Raw genomic sequence first — 9,404 nt, forward strand, 5'->3', positions numbered from 1 at the left:
TTTTTTTTTTTTTTTTTACAAATATCCTTACAAGAGTTCATTGTATTATCCTTGCAACTCAAGGGGCCATCCAGGTTCAAAGGTGTTTTTTGCTTCACTGTTTATAAGAACAAACAAATGAATATAAGTGGCCATTGGTAGGGAACTGGTTAAATATGGTGCATCCACTGGGTAGTGAATCTCCTTTCGTCATTGAAAAGAAAAAGATGCAACAAAAAAAAAAAAAAAAAAAAAAAAAGAAAAGAAAAAGATGGGAGCGCCTGGGTGGCGCAGTAGGTTAGGTGTCCTACTCTTAGTTTCTGCTCGGGTCATGATCTTGCGGTTTCATGGGTGGGAGCCCCACATCTGGCTCTTTGTGGCCGGGTGTAGAGCCTGTTTGAGATACTCTGTCTCCCTCTATCTCTGCCCCTCCCCCACTGGCACTGTCTCTGTCTCTTTCAAAATAAATCAATAAACTTAGGAAAAAAAAAGAAGTTGTATCTATATGTTCTTGTGAAAAATTATCCAACACAAGAACTTTATTTTTTTTTAAATTTTTTTTTAACATTTATTTATTTTTGAGAAAAAGAGAGAGCATGAACAGGGGAGGGTCAGAGAAAGAGGGAGACACAGAATCTGAAACAGGCTCCAAGCTCTGAGCTGTCAGCACAGAGCCCGATGCGGGGCTCGAACCCACGGACCGTGAGATCATGACCTGAGCTGAAGTGGGACAATTAACCAACTGAGCCACCCAGGCGCCTCTATGTATTATTTTTGAAGTTTAACTTTTTTAAATTATGAAATAGCTTAGGCATAGGAACAGTATGGATAAAAATGAAACAAACTCAGGTTTCCCCCACCTGATTAAGTAATTTAACATGACAGACACAATTTGAAGATCCCTGTGCATTTCTCTATGACCCACCCCCTTCTCTTTCCCTAAAAGTAGCACCATTCTGAATTTGGTTTTATCAGACATGTGTGTTTTTATTCCTATGCCTTGAAATTCTTTTTAAAACTTCCATACCTATCAGTAAAAAACATACTGTTTTGTATATCTTTGTATATACTTTTTTGGTATGTTTTGTATATAAATAACGTTAAGTTTTGCAGTATTGCTCTTAGACCCGGGCAAGTCAGGTCTTGGGTCCAGAGCTTTATGGGGGTGTCCCTCTGGCTCTTCTGCATCTGTGACCCTCTCCATGGGACAGGGGGGCCAAGGGAATGCACACATGTCACGCCTCTGAGCCTCTGTGACAGGACACTCAGGGTACACAGGACCCCAGGACTCCCAGTGAGATAGCCTCCAGGACTTTTTCCAGGATCCCTCCTCTTGAAGGTGGGCCATCTACCTGAATGTGCACCCTTAGACCAGAGGGGTGGACAAGGGCCAAATGTTTGGGAAGGGGTGGGATGGGGGGGGCAAAAGGAGTGGAGCTTGGGCTGGAGTGCGCAACACACGGCGGGGGGCGGGGGGGGGGGGGGGGAAGGGGGCGGTGAGGCGGGATGCAGATGGGGCGTGGGCCTGTGTTTATATTCTTGCCTTGGGCTCCCCACCCACCCTCCACAACCCCCCATATACACACACGTTAAAGTCACTACGTTTGACAACTTGCTTCTCCGCTCAACATTACATTTTTTAGCGTGATCGATTTCCATGCCTATACAGTATTTCTTTAAAGTCTTAAAAGTATCGGATCCCTGGCCCATCACCCAGGGGATTCGGACGTGGGGGAGGGACCAGATGGGGCTGAAAGCTCCTGCATCCTCTGGAAGCTCTGTGTGATGCCGCTGGGCAGCCCGGTTTGGGAACCGTGGGAGATATGCCCCTCTGGCCATGCCTCTGGCTTTGTGCAGGCTAACATTGTCACTTTCTGCTGCCCCTCCATGGGGTCCCCAAGGTCTGCCTGGACGGGCCACTCACGGCTCACGCCACCAGGCCAGAGGCCTGGTTCCCGTATCTGGGACCAGACGGAGGCAGCGGGCGCCCCCTGCTGGGGACAAACGCGAGTTGAGCGGATGCGTCCCTCCAAGCCTCGGCTCCGCTACTCTCACCCAGGCTTTCTCCATCTTTTTTTTTTTTTTTTTCAACGTTTATTTATTTTTGGGACAGAGAGAGACAGAGCATGAACGGGGGAGGGGCAGAGAGAGAGGGAGACACAGAATCGGAAACAGGCTCCAGGCTCTGAGCCATCAGCCCAGAGCCCGACGCGGGGCTCGAACTCACGGAGCGCGAGATCGTGACCTGGCTGAAGTCGGACGCTTAACCGACTGCGCCACCCAGGCGCCCCACAGGCTTTCTCCATCTTTTAATGTGCATTTGGGCCTACTCCACGTGGACGCAAGTAATTGCCATCTTCTTTGCCTCCTGCGTTTCTACGAAGATGGCAGTATCCGTGCACGGAACACAGATATTCTAATAGCTTCCTTTTATGGAGCCTTTATTAGGAATGAAGGAGTGCTGTGGCACAGGATCTGCGGGCTCAGGTCCTGGTCCAGTCCTCTGATCACTGTGTGACCTACAGCAAGTCATTGAACCCCCGAATAGCTCAGGTCCCCATGAGCAAAATGGGGCAGTAATGTCACTGATCTCACAAGACTCCTTTGAGGATTGGAGTTTAAAGTGACGCCTGGCATGTGGCAAGGACCAGTCACTGTTAGATGCCAGACCCAGGCATCTATTGATTACTCAAAGTGACAGAGAGCTTACTGGTGTCAGCTGCTGTTCTATGTTCTTTCTGTTGATTATATCATTTAATCATTACAACTCCATGAAATGAGCATGCTTATATTCCTCTCCCGTTTCCAGAGGAGGAAACTGAGGCACAGAGGACGAAGCAACTTGGTTAAAGACTCACAGCCTGTCACGGTGAACCATGATTTGAATCCAGGCAATTGTACTCCAGACCCCACGCTTTTGTTTTTTAATGTTTTTAGATGTTTATTTATTTTTGAGAGGGAGAGAGACAGAGCGCGAGCGGGGTAGGGACAGAGAGAGAGGGAGGCACAGAATCTGAAACAGGTTCCAGGCTCTGAGCTGTCAGCACAGAGCCCAGTGTGGGGCTCGAACCCACAAACCACAAGATCGTGACCTGAGCCGAAGTCAGATGCTTAACTGACTGTGCCACCCAGGGGCCCCAAGAGCCCATACTTTTTATTTATTTATTTTTGAGAGAGAGAGAGAGAGAGACAGAGAGAATGAGCGGGAGAGGGGCAGAGAGAGAGAGAGAATCCCAAGCAGGCTCCACACTGTCAGCATGGAACTCAATGTGGGGCTTGAAATCACAAACCACGAGATCATGACCTGAGCCAAAACCAAGAGTTGGATGCTTAGCCCACTGAGCCACCCAGGCACCCCCAGAGCCCATACTTCTTTTTTTAAATTTTCTTTTAACATTTATTCATTTTTGAGAGACAGAGAGAGACAGAGTGTGAGTGGGGGAGGGGCAAAGAGAGCGGGAGACACAGAATGCAAAGCAGGATCCAGGCTCCGAGCTGTCAGCACAGAGCCCGACATGGGGCTCGAACCCATGGACCATGAGATCATGATCTGAGCTGAAGTAGGACGCTTAACCGACTGAGCCACCAGGCGCCCCTAGCCCATACTTTTTTTTTTTTTCTCCAGATAGTGAAGTTCCCTTCTTAAAAGGTGCCCGTATTTTATTTTTTTTAATATGAAATTTATTGTCAAATTGGTTTCCCTACAACACCCAGTGCTCATCCCAAAAGGTGCCCTCCTCCATACCCATCACCGGCCCCTCCTCTCCCTCCCACCTTCCATCAACCCTCAGTTTGTTCTCAGTTTTTAAGAGTCTCTTATGCTTTTAGCCCATACTTTTAATCACTAGGTCCTCACGGTAATCTGGTGAGGCACGTACGATGACCATTATACCGCTGGGGCCACTGAGGCTCAGAGAGGTGAAGTGACTTGCCTCAGATCAAACAACAAAATCAGTGCCCGGGCCGGGACTCGTCCCAGTTCTGTCTCTCTGAGTTGTCTCATGTAAGTCCACGACAAGCCAGAAGGCATGGTGGACCAGTGTGACAAGCGAGGATGCTGGACTGAGATGGTTGAGTGCCTTGCTCAAGGTCACAGAGCCGGTCAGTGGGGAGCTTCGTCTGTTGGTGGCGGGGCCCAAGGATATTCTGTCTGGGGCCCAGCACCTCCCCGGCGCCCCGCTGCCGCCCCTGGCCATCTCTCGTCTGTCTGATCCCAGTTCCAGTTCCCAGGCACCCGACTTTAGCACCGCTTGCTTCTGGGCCAGCCTCGGCACAGCTGTCAAAATTGCGCACTCCAGCTGTCACTCAGCCTGAGCCTGGCCCTTCATTGGGTGCTGGGGCTTCCTGTCTGGCTTAAGGCTCAGAATCCACTCTCCTGCCCTCCGGGAGGCAGCTGGGACCGTGGAAGGAGCAGGAGTTTAGAACCAAACAGTCCCCAGTCCAGGGTTTAAATCTAGCCGTGCCCCTTCATTTCTGCACAACCGCGGGCGACTTTTCTCATCTCCCTGGACGGCCATTTCGTCACCTCTAAAATGGGGGGCGGTGGTGGGGGGGAGGAAGATTGACACTTCGCAAGCTCCTGTGAGGCTGAAACACAACAAGGCATATACAGCATCTGGTACACCCTGCTCAATAAACGTTCGATCCCTCTGCTAGCCCTTTGCTCCGGACCCCTGTCTCCTGTTGTTCATGGCCCCTCTTGATAGGCCCAGTAGTCCCCACCTTCCCTTCCACGATGGTCACTTGACCTGTAGATGTCTGCAGGCCTGGGCTGAGCTGGCGTAGAACAGGCATCCTCAGTGGTGCCGGGGACTGAGGGGGAAGGCACACAAGCCCTGGCTCAGAAGCAGAATATCATCACGACATAGGCTCCGTCATTGGTCAATGGCCTAACAAAGACTGGTTGAGCACCTACTATGTGCCGGAAACTGTTCTTGGTAATGGGGCTCCAGGGGGAAACAAGAAAATCAAGATCCCTGTTTGCCATACAGCACTAAGAACTTACCTGTTCAGTGTTCAGCTGCTGGGTGGGGCCCCATACATGATGCTACCAGCCCGTATTCACTGCGAGCCTGCACTGTTTTCCACACATTGTTACACTGTTTCATTTAATGCTCATAGATACCATGTGAAGTATTAAAACCATCCCCAATTTATAGGTGAGACAGCGGAGATGTGGAGTTAAGTAACTTGAAGAGGTGGGGGCTGACTGTAGACAGTGTGATTCCAGGACCTGAGCTTAACTGGGTTGCCACACATTCTCCCTTTCACTTTCAAAGTCTGTATTGTTATTCCCATTTCACAGATGAGGAAACTACGACTCAGAGGGAACGATGGCCGGCCAAGGTCACACAACATATAAATGTAGGTTCTGGAATACTTGCACCGTAGGTGCAGCACGACTCCAGACCCCATGTTACCCCTGGCTCATTCAACAACCATTTTCTTCCCAGTAGAGAAAAAAAAAAAAAAAAAAAAAAAAAAAATCAGACCTGGGTCTGGCCTTGGGAGGCCAAATCTGTTGAGGATGCTGGGAGATAACTGGCAGCATTACACCGTGGTATATGTTATGACAGAGGCATGTAGAACGTGCTAGAGGAAGATACACTAGGGAGAGAGCAACTCTGCTGGGAAGGAGTCCCGGAAGGCTCCCTGGAGGAGGTAATGCTTAAGGTGAACGTGGGAAGATGAAGAGCCTTAGAAGGATCAGATGGAGTTGGGGGGAGGAGGACTGCCTGACGGCATACACACGATGTGGCTTTGTAGGTGTGGGACTATTTGGGCCACTTAATTTTTCTGTTTATCTCAAATCCATTCACTGCCCTTCTCCTGCTCTTCTTAAGGCAGAGGCTGGTCCCTGCAAACCATGCCTCCTGGGCTCCTTTGCCAACTGGCTTCTGGCTGGGTTCAACCAACGGGAAGCCCTGGTGAGAGATGAGAGTAAAATGAAAGGAGAAGTCAGGGCATTTCTCCCCGTCCCGGTCAGCCTTGGGAGGGCAGGGGATGGCTGCAGCAGCCAGGATGTCTCCTCCAGAGTTGCGGCTTCTGCTAGAAAGGCTACAAAGGCTCCTCTTTGTGGCCCCAGTCACTGGTAATGCCATCTCTTCCCGGCAGGGCTCCAGCCCTAGGGGAGGTCATGGCTTCCTGAGTGGTTGATAATCTCAAATTTGCCTCACCTTCCCCAGGGGGTCGATCTTTCTGCTCACCCAGCAAACTCTGTAACTAACTCTCCATATTAGATTCCTCTTTAGAATCATCTGGCACAGATCTTATTTTCCTTGGGTAGACCTTTGATACTTTGTGTCTCTGCTTCGCAACCTATAAAAGGAGGGCTCATTGATTCATTCAACAAATAGGAATGTAGTGGCTTCCTCATGATGCAAAACTGTGCTAAGTATTGGGAATATCACAGGCAACAAGACACCTTAAAAGACATGAAAATCCAGGGGCTGCCTATCCTTCATGTCTCTGTGATGATCAGATGAGATATCCGCATAAATGTCACCTGCCGCCTGGTTTTCAGGAACTGCCGCCACAGGCAAACACTGTTTGCCTGCAGCCTGTTTTCTGAATTCAAGTGTTCTGGTCCCAAGGCCGTACCCCACCTTTCCACCAATCCTAAAAGAGAAAAATTTGGGACAAATAAAAAGAAACCTTAATTTACACCATGGGAAGTCAACTTAAGGGACTCATTATCTCAAGTGGTGGTACAGTTTCAAGCTATAAATAGGTTTTTAAGAACAGGTTTAGCTAAATCCATAGATGGCGTGGCACCGAGACAGAAGGTAGAGATGGACCCTGGAGCACCCACCTGCTGAGTGCCTACTCTCAGCTCTGCTGCCCTCCTGGGGCATCTAGTACAGTGGAAGGAGCACTGGACCGGGAGTCAGGGAACCAGGGTTTGAATCCCAGCTCTGCTAACCATCAAGTACATGATCTCGAACTAGTCACTTCACTGCTCCTGCCCCACAGTTTCCTCATCTGTCACATGGGAATATTGAGAGTACCTAGGATCTCTGGTTGTTGGGATGATTACAGTTTAAAAATGACTGTGAAGGGGCACCTGGGGGGCTCAGTTAAGCATCTGACTCTTGATTTCAGCATAGGTCTCGAGGTCCACGAGTTCAAGTCCCACGTCAGGCTCTGCGCTGACAGGAGCCTGTTTGGGATTCTCTCTCTCCCTCTGTCTCTCTGCCCCTCCCCCACTCTCTCTCAAAATAAATAAATAAAATTTTTAAAAATGTTGGGGCTGCTGGGTGACTCAGTCGGTTAAGCATCTGACTCTTGGTTTTGGCTCAGGTCATGATCTCATGGTTCATGAGTTCAAGCCCTGCATCAGGCTCTGGGTGGACAGCATGGAACCTGCCTGGGATTCTCTCTCTGTCTCTCTCTCTGCCCCTCCTCCACTCTCTCTGTCTCTCAAAATAAACATAAAAAAATTTCTTTTTAATTTTTTTTCAACGTTTATTTATTTTTGGGACACAGAGAGACAGAGCATGAACGGGGGAGGGGCAGAGAGAGAGGGAGACACAGAATCGGAAACAGGCTCCAGGCTCCGAGCCATCAGCCCAGAGCCCGACGTGGGGCTCGAACTCACGGACCGCGAGATCGTGACCTGGCTGAAGTCGGACGCTTAACCGACTGCGCCACCCAGGCGCCCCAAAAAAAAAAATTTTTATGGGGCGCCTGGATGGCTCAGTCGGTTGAGCATCCAACTTTGGCTCTGGTCATTATCTCTTGGTTTGAGTTTGAGCCCCATATCCAACTCTGTGCTGACAGCTCAGAGCCTAGAGCCTGCTTCAGATTCTGCGTGTGTGTCTCTCTCTCTGCTCCTCCCCTGTTCGCACTCTGTCTCTCTCTCTCTCAAAAATAAACATTAAAAAAAATTTTTTTAGGGGCGCCTGGGTGGCTCAGTCAGTTGGGTGTCTGACTTCGGCTCAGGTCATGATCTCACGGCTAGTGGGTTCGAGTCCCGCGTTGGGCTCTTGGCTGACAGCTCAGAGCCTGGAACCTGCTTCGGATTCGGTATCTCCCTCTCTCTCTCTCTCTCTCTCTCTCTGCCCCTTCCCCACTCGCACTCTGTCTCTTTTTTTTTTTTAATTTTTTTAAACATTTATTTATTATTGAGAGACAGAGAGACACAGAGCGTGAGCAGGGGAGGGGTAGAGAGGGGGAGACACAGAATCCGAAGCAGGCTCCAGGCTGTGAGCTGTCAGCCCAGAGCCCGACGCGGGGCTTGAACTCACAAACTGCAAGATCATGACCTGAGACAAGGTCGGTCGCCCAAGCAACTGAGCCGCCCAGGCACCTCTCTGTCTTTTAAAAATAAATAAATACTTGAAAATTTTTTAATTGTTTTAAATAAAAAATGCATACGAAGCACCTACTGTATCATTCGGTATTTGGTAAGTGCTCAGTAAACATTTACTAGTATGATTAATCCTCCCCAATCCTATTAGAAATTCACTGTGTGATCTTGAGCAAGTCTCTCTCTGGGCTTCAGTTTCCTCATCTGTAAAATGGGAAAATAGTAACCATCCTAGCTCAGGAAAGAACAGTTAAAGTATCACCTATTACTACTATTACTACGTGAGCAACTGTACAACAATCGAAAAGTGTGGAGTCTGGGGCCACATTGCCTGGTTTCCAATCCCAGCTCTACCCCCTACTTAGATTCCTTTACTGCTCTGTGCCTGTTTCCTCATACCTAAAATGGAGACAATGATGGCAACTACCTCACAGGGTGGTTGTGAGGATTAAATAAATTAATGCAGGTAAAGTGCTTAGAACAGTGACTGGCAACAGAGTATTTTAAGTGTTGCGATTACTAAGCATACAGCACTTGGCACCTCAAGTGCTTGGGGCTTTGAAATCAGATAGACCTGTGTCTACATCCCACCCTCCTGGTGGTGTGACTTTGGACAAATCACCTCCCTTCCCTGAACCTCAGCTTCCTCTTCTCTACAATGTAAAATGAGAACGACCCCTGCTTCCTTAAGGCACCATGATGCAGCAAAGTGCATGTGCAGCCTGGCACATGGTAGGAACTCATTCAAAGTGTTTCCCTCCTCTTTCCCTCTTCGTTCCTCTTAGCACTTCTCTCAATGGTGTGCTCTGTCCTTCTGACCCAGACCCACTTCGCTGCTTCTAAGAAATCCCATCGGGGCTAAGGCCACAACTACAAACTGCATGTTTTGGTGGGAAGAACCGTGGGTTGGCAGTTGGAAAACCAGGGTTGGCTTGCTTCTTTTTGTAACGGAAGGACTCTGACATGCTGTTTCCAACGTGACCTTGGGCCGTGAGCTTTCTGTCTTTGGGCCTTGGGCTCCTCAGTTCTGTTCCATGATGAGGTTGTTGCCTTTTATTTACATCATGACATTCTGCAATCTTGTGATTTGGTGCCAAAGACCAAGGTTAGGGTTGAG

Source organism: Lynx rufus, unplaced genomic scaffold, assembly GCF_022079265.1.
Source record: "Lynx rufus isolate CCGP_SWC_20201006 ecotype Redwood Valley unplaced genomic scaffold, mLynRuf1.p SCAF_8, whole genome shotgun sequence".
Classification (NCBI taxonomy): domain Eukaryota; kingdom Metazoa; phylum Chordata; class Mammalia; order Carnivora; family Felidae; genus Lynx; species Lynx rufus.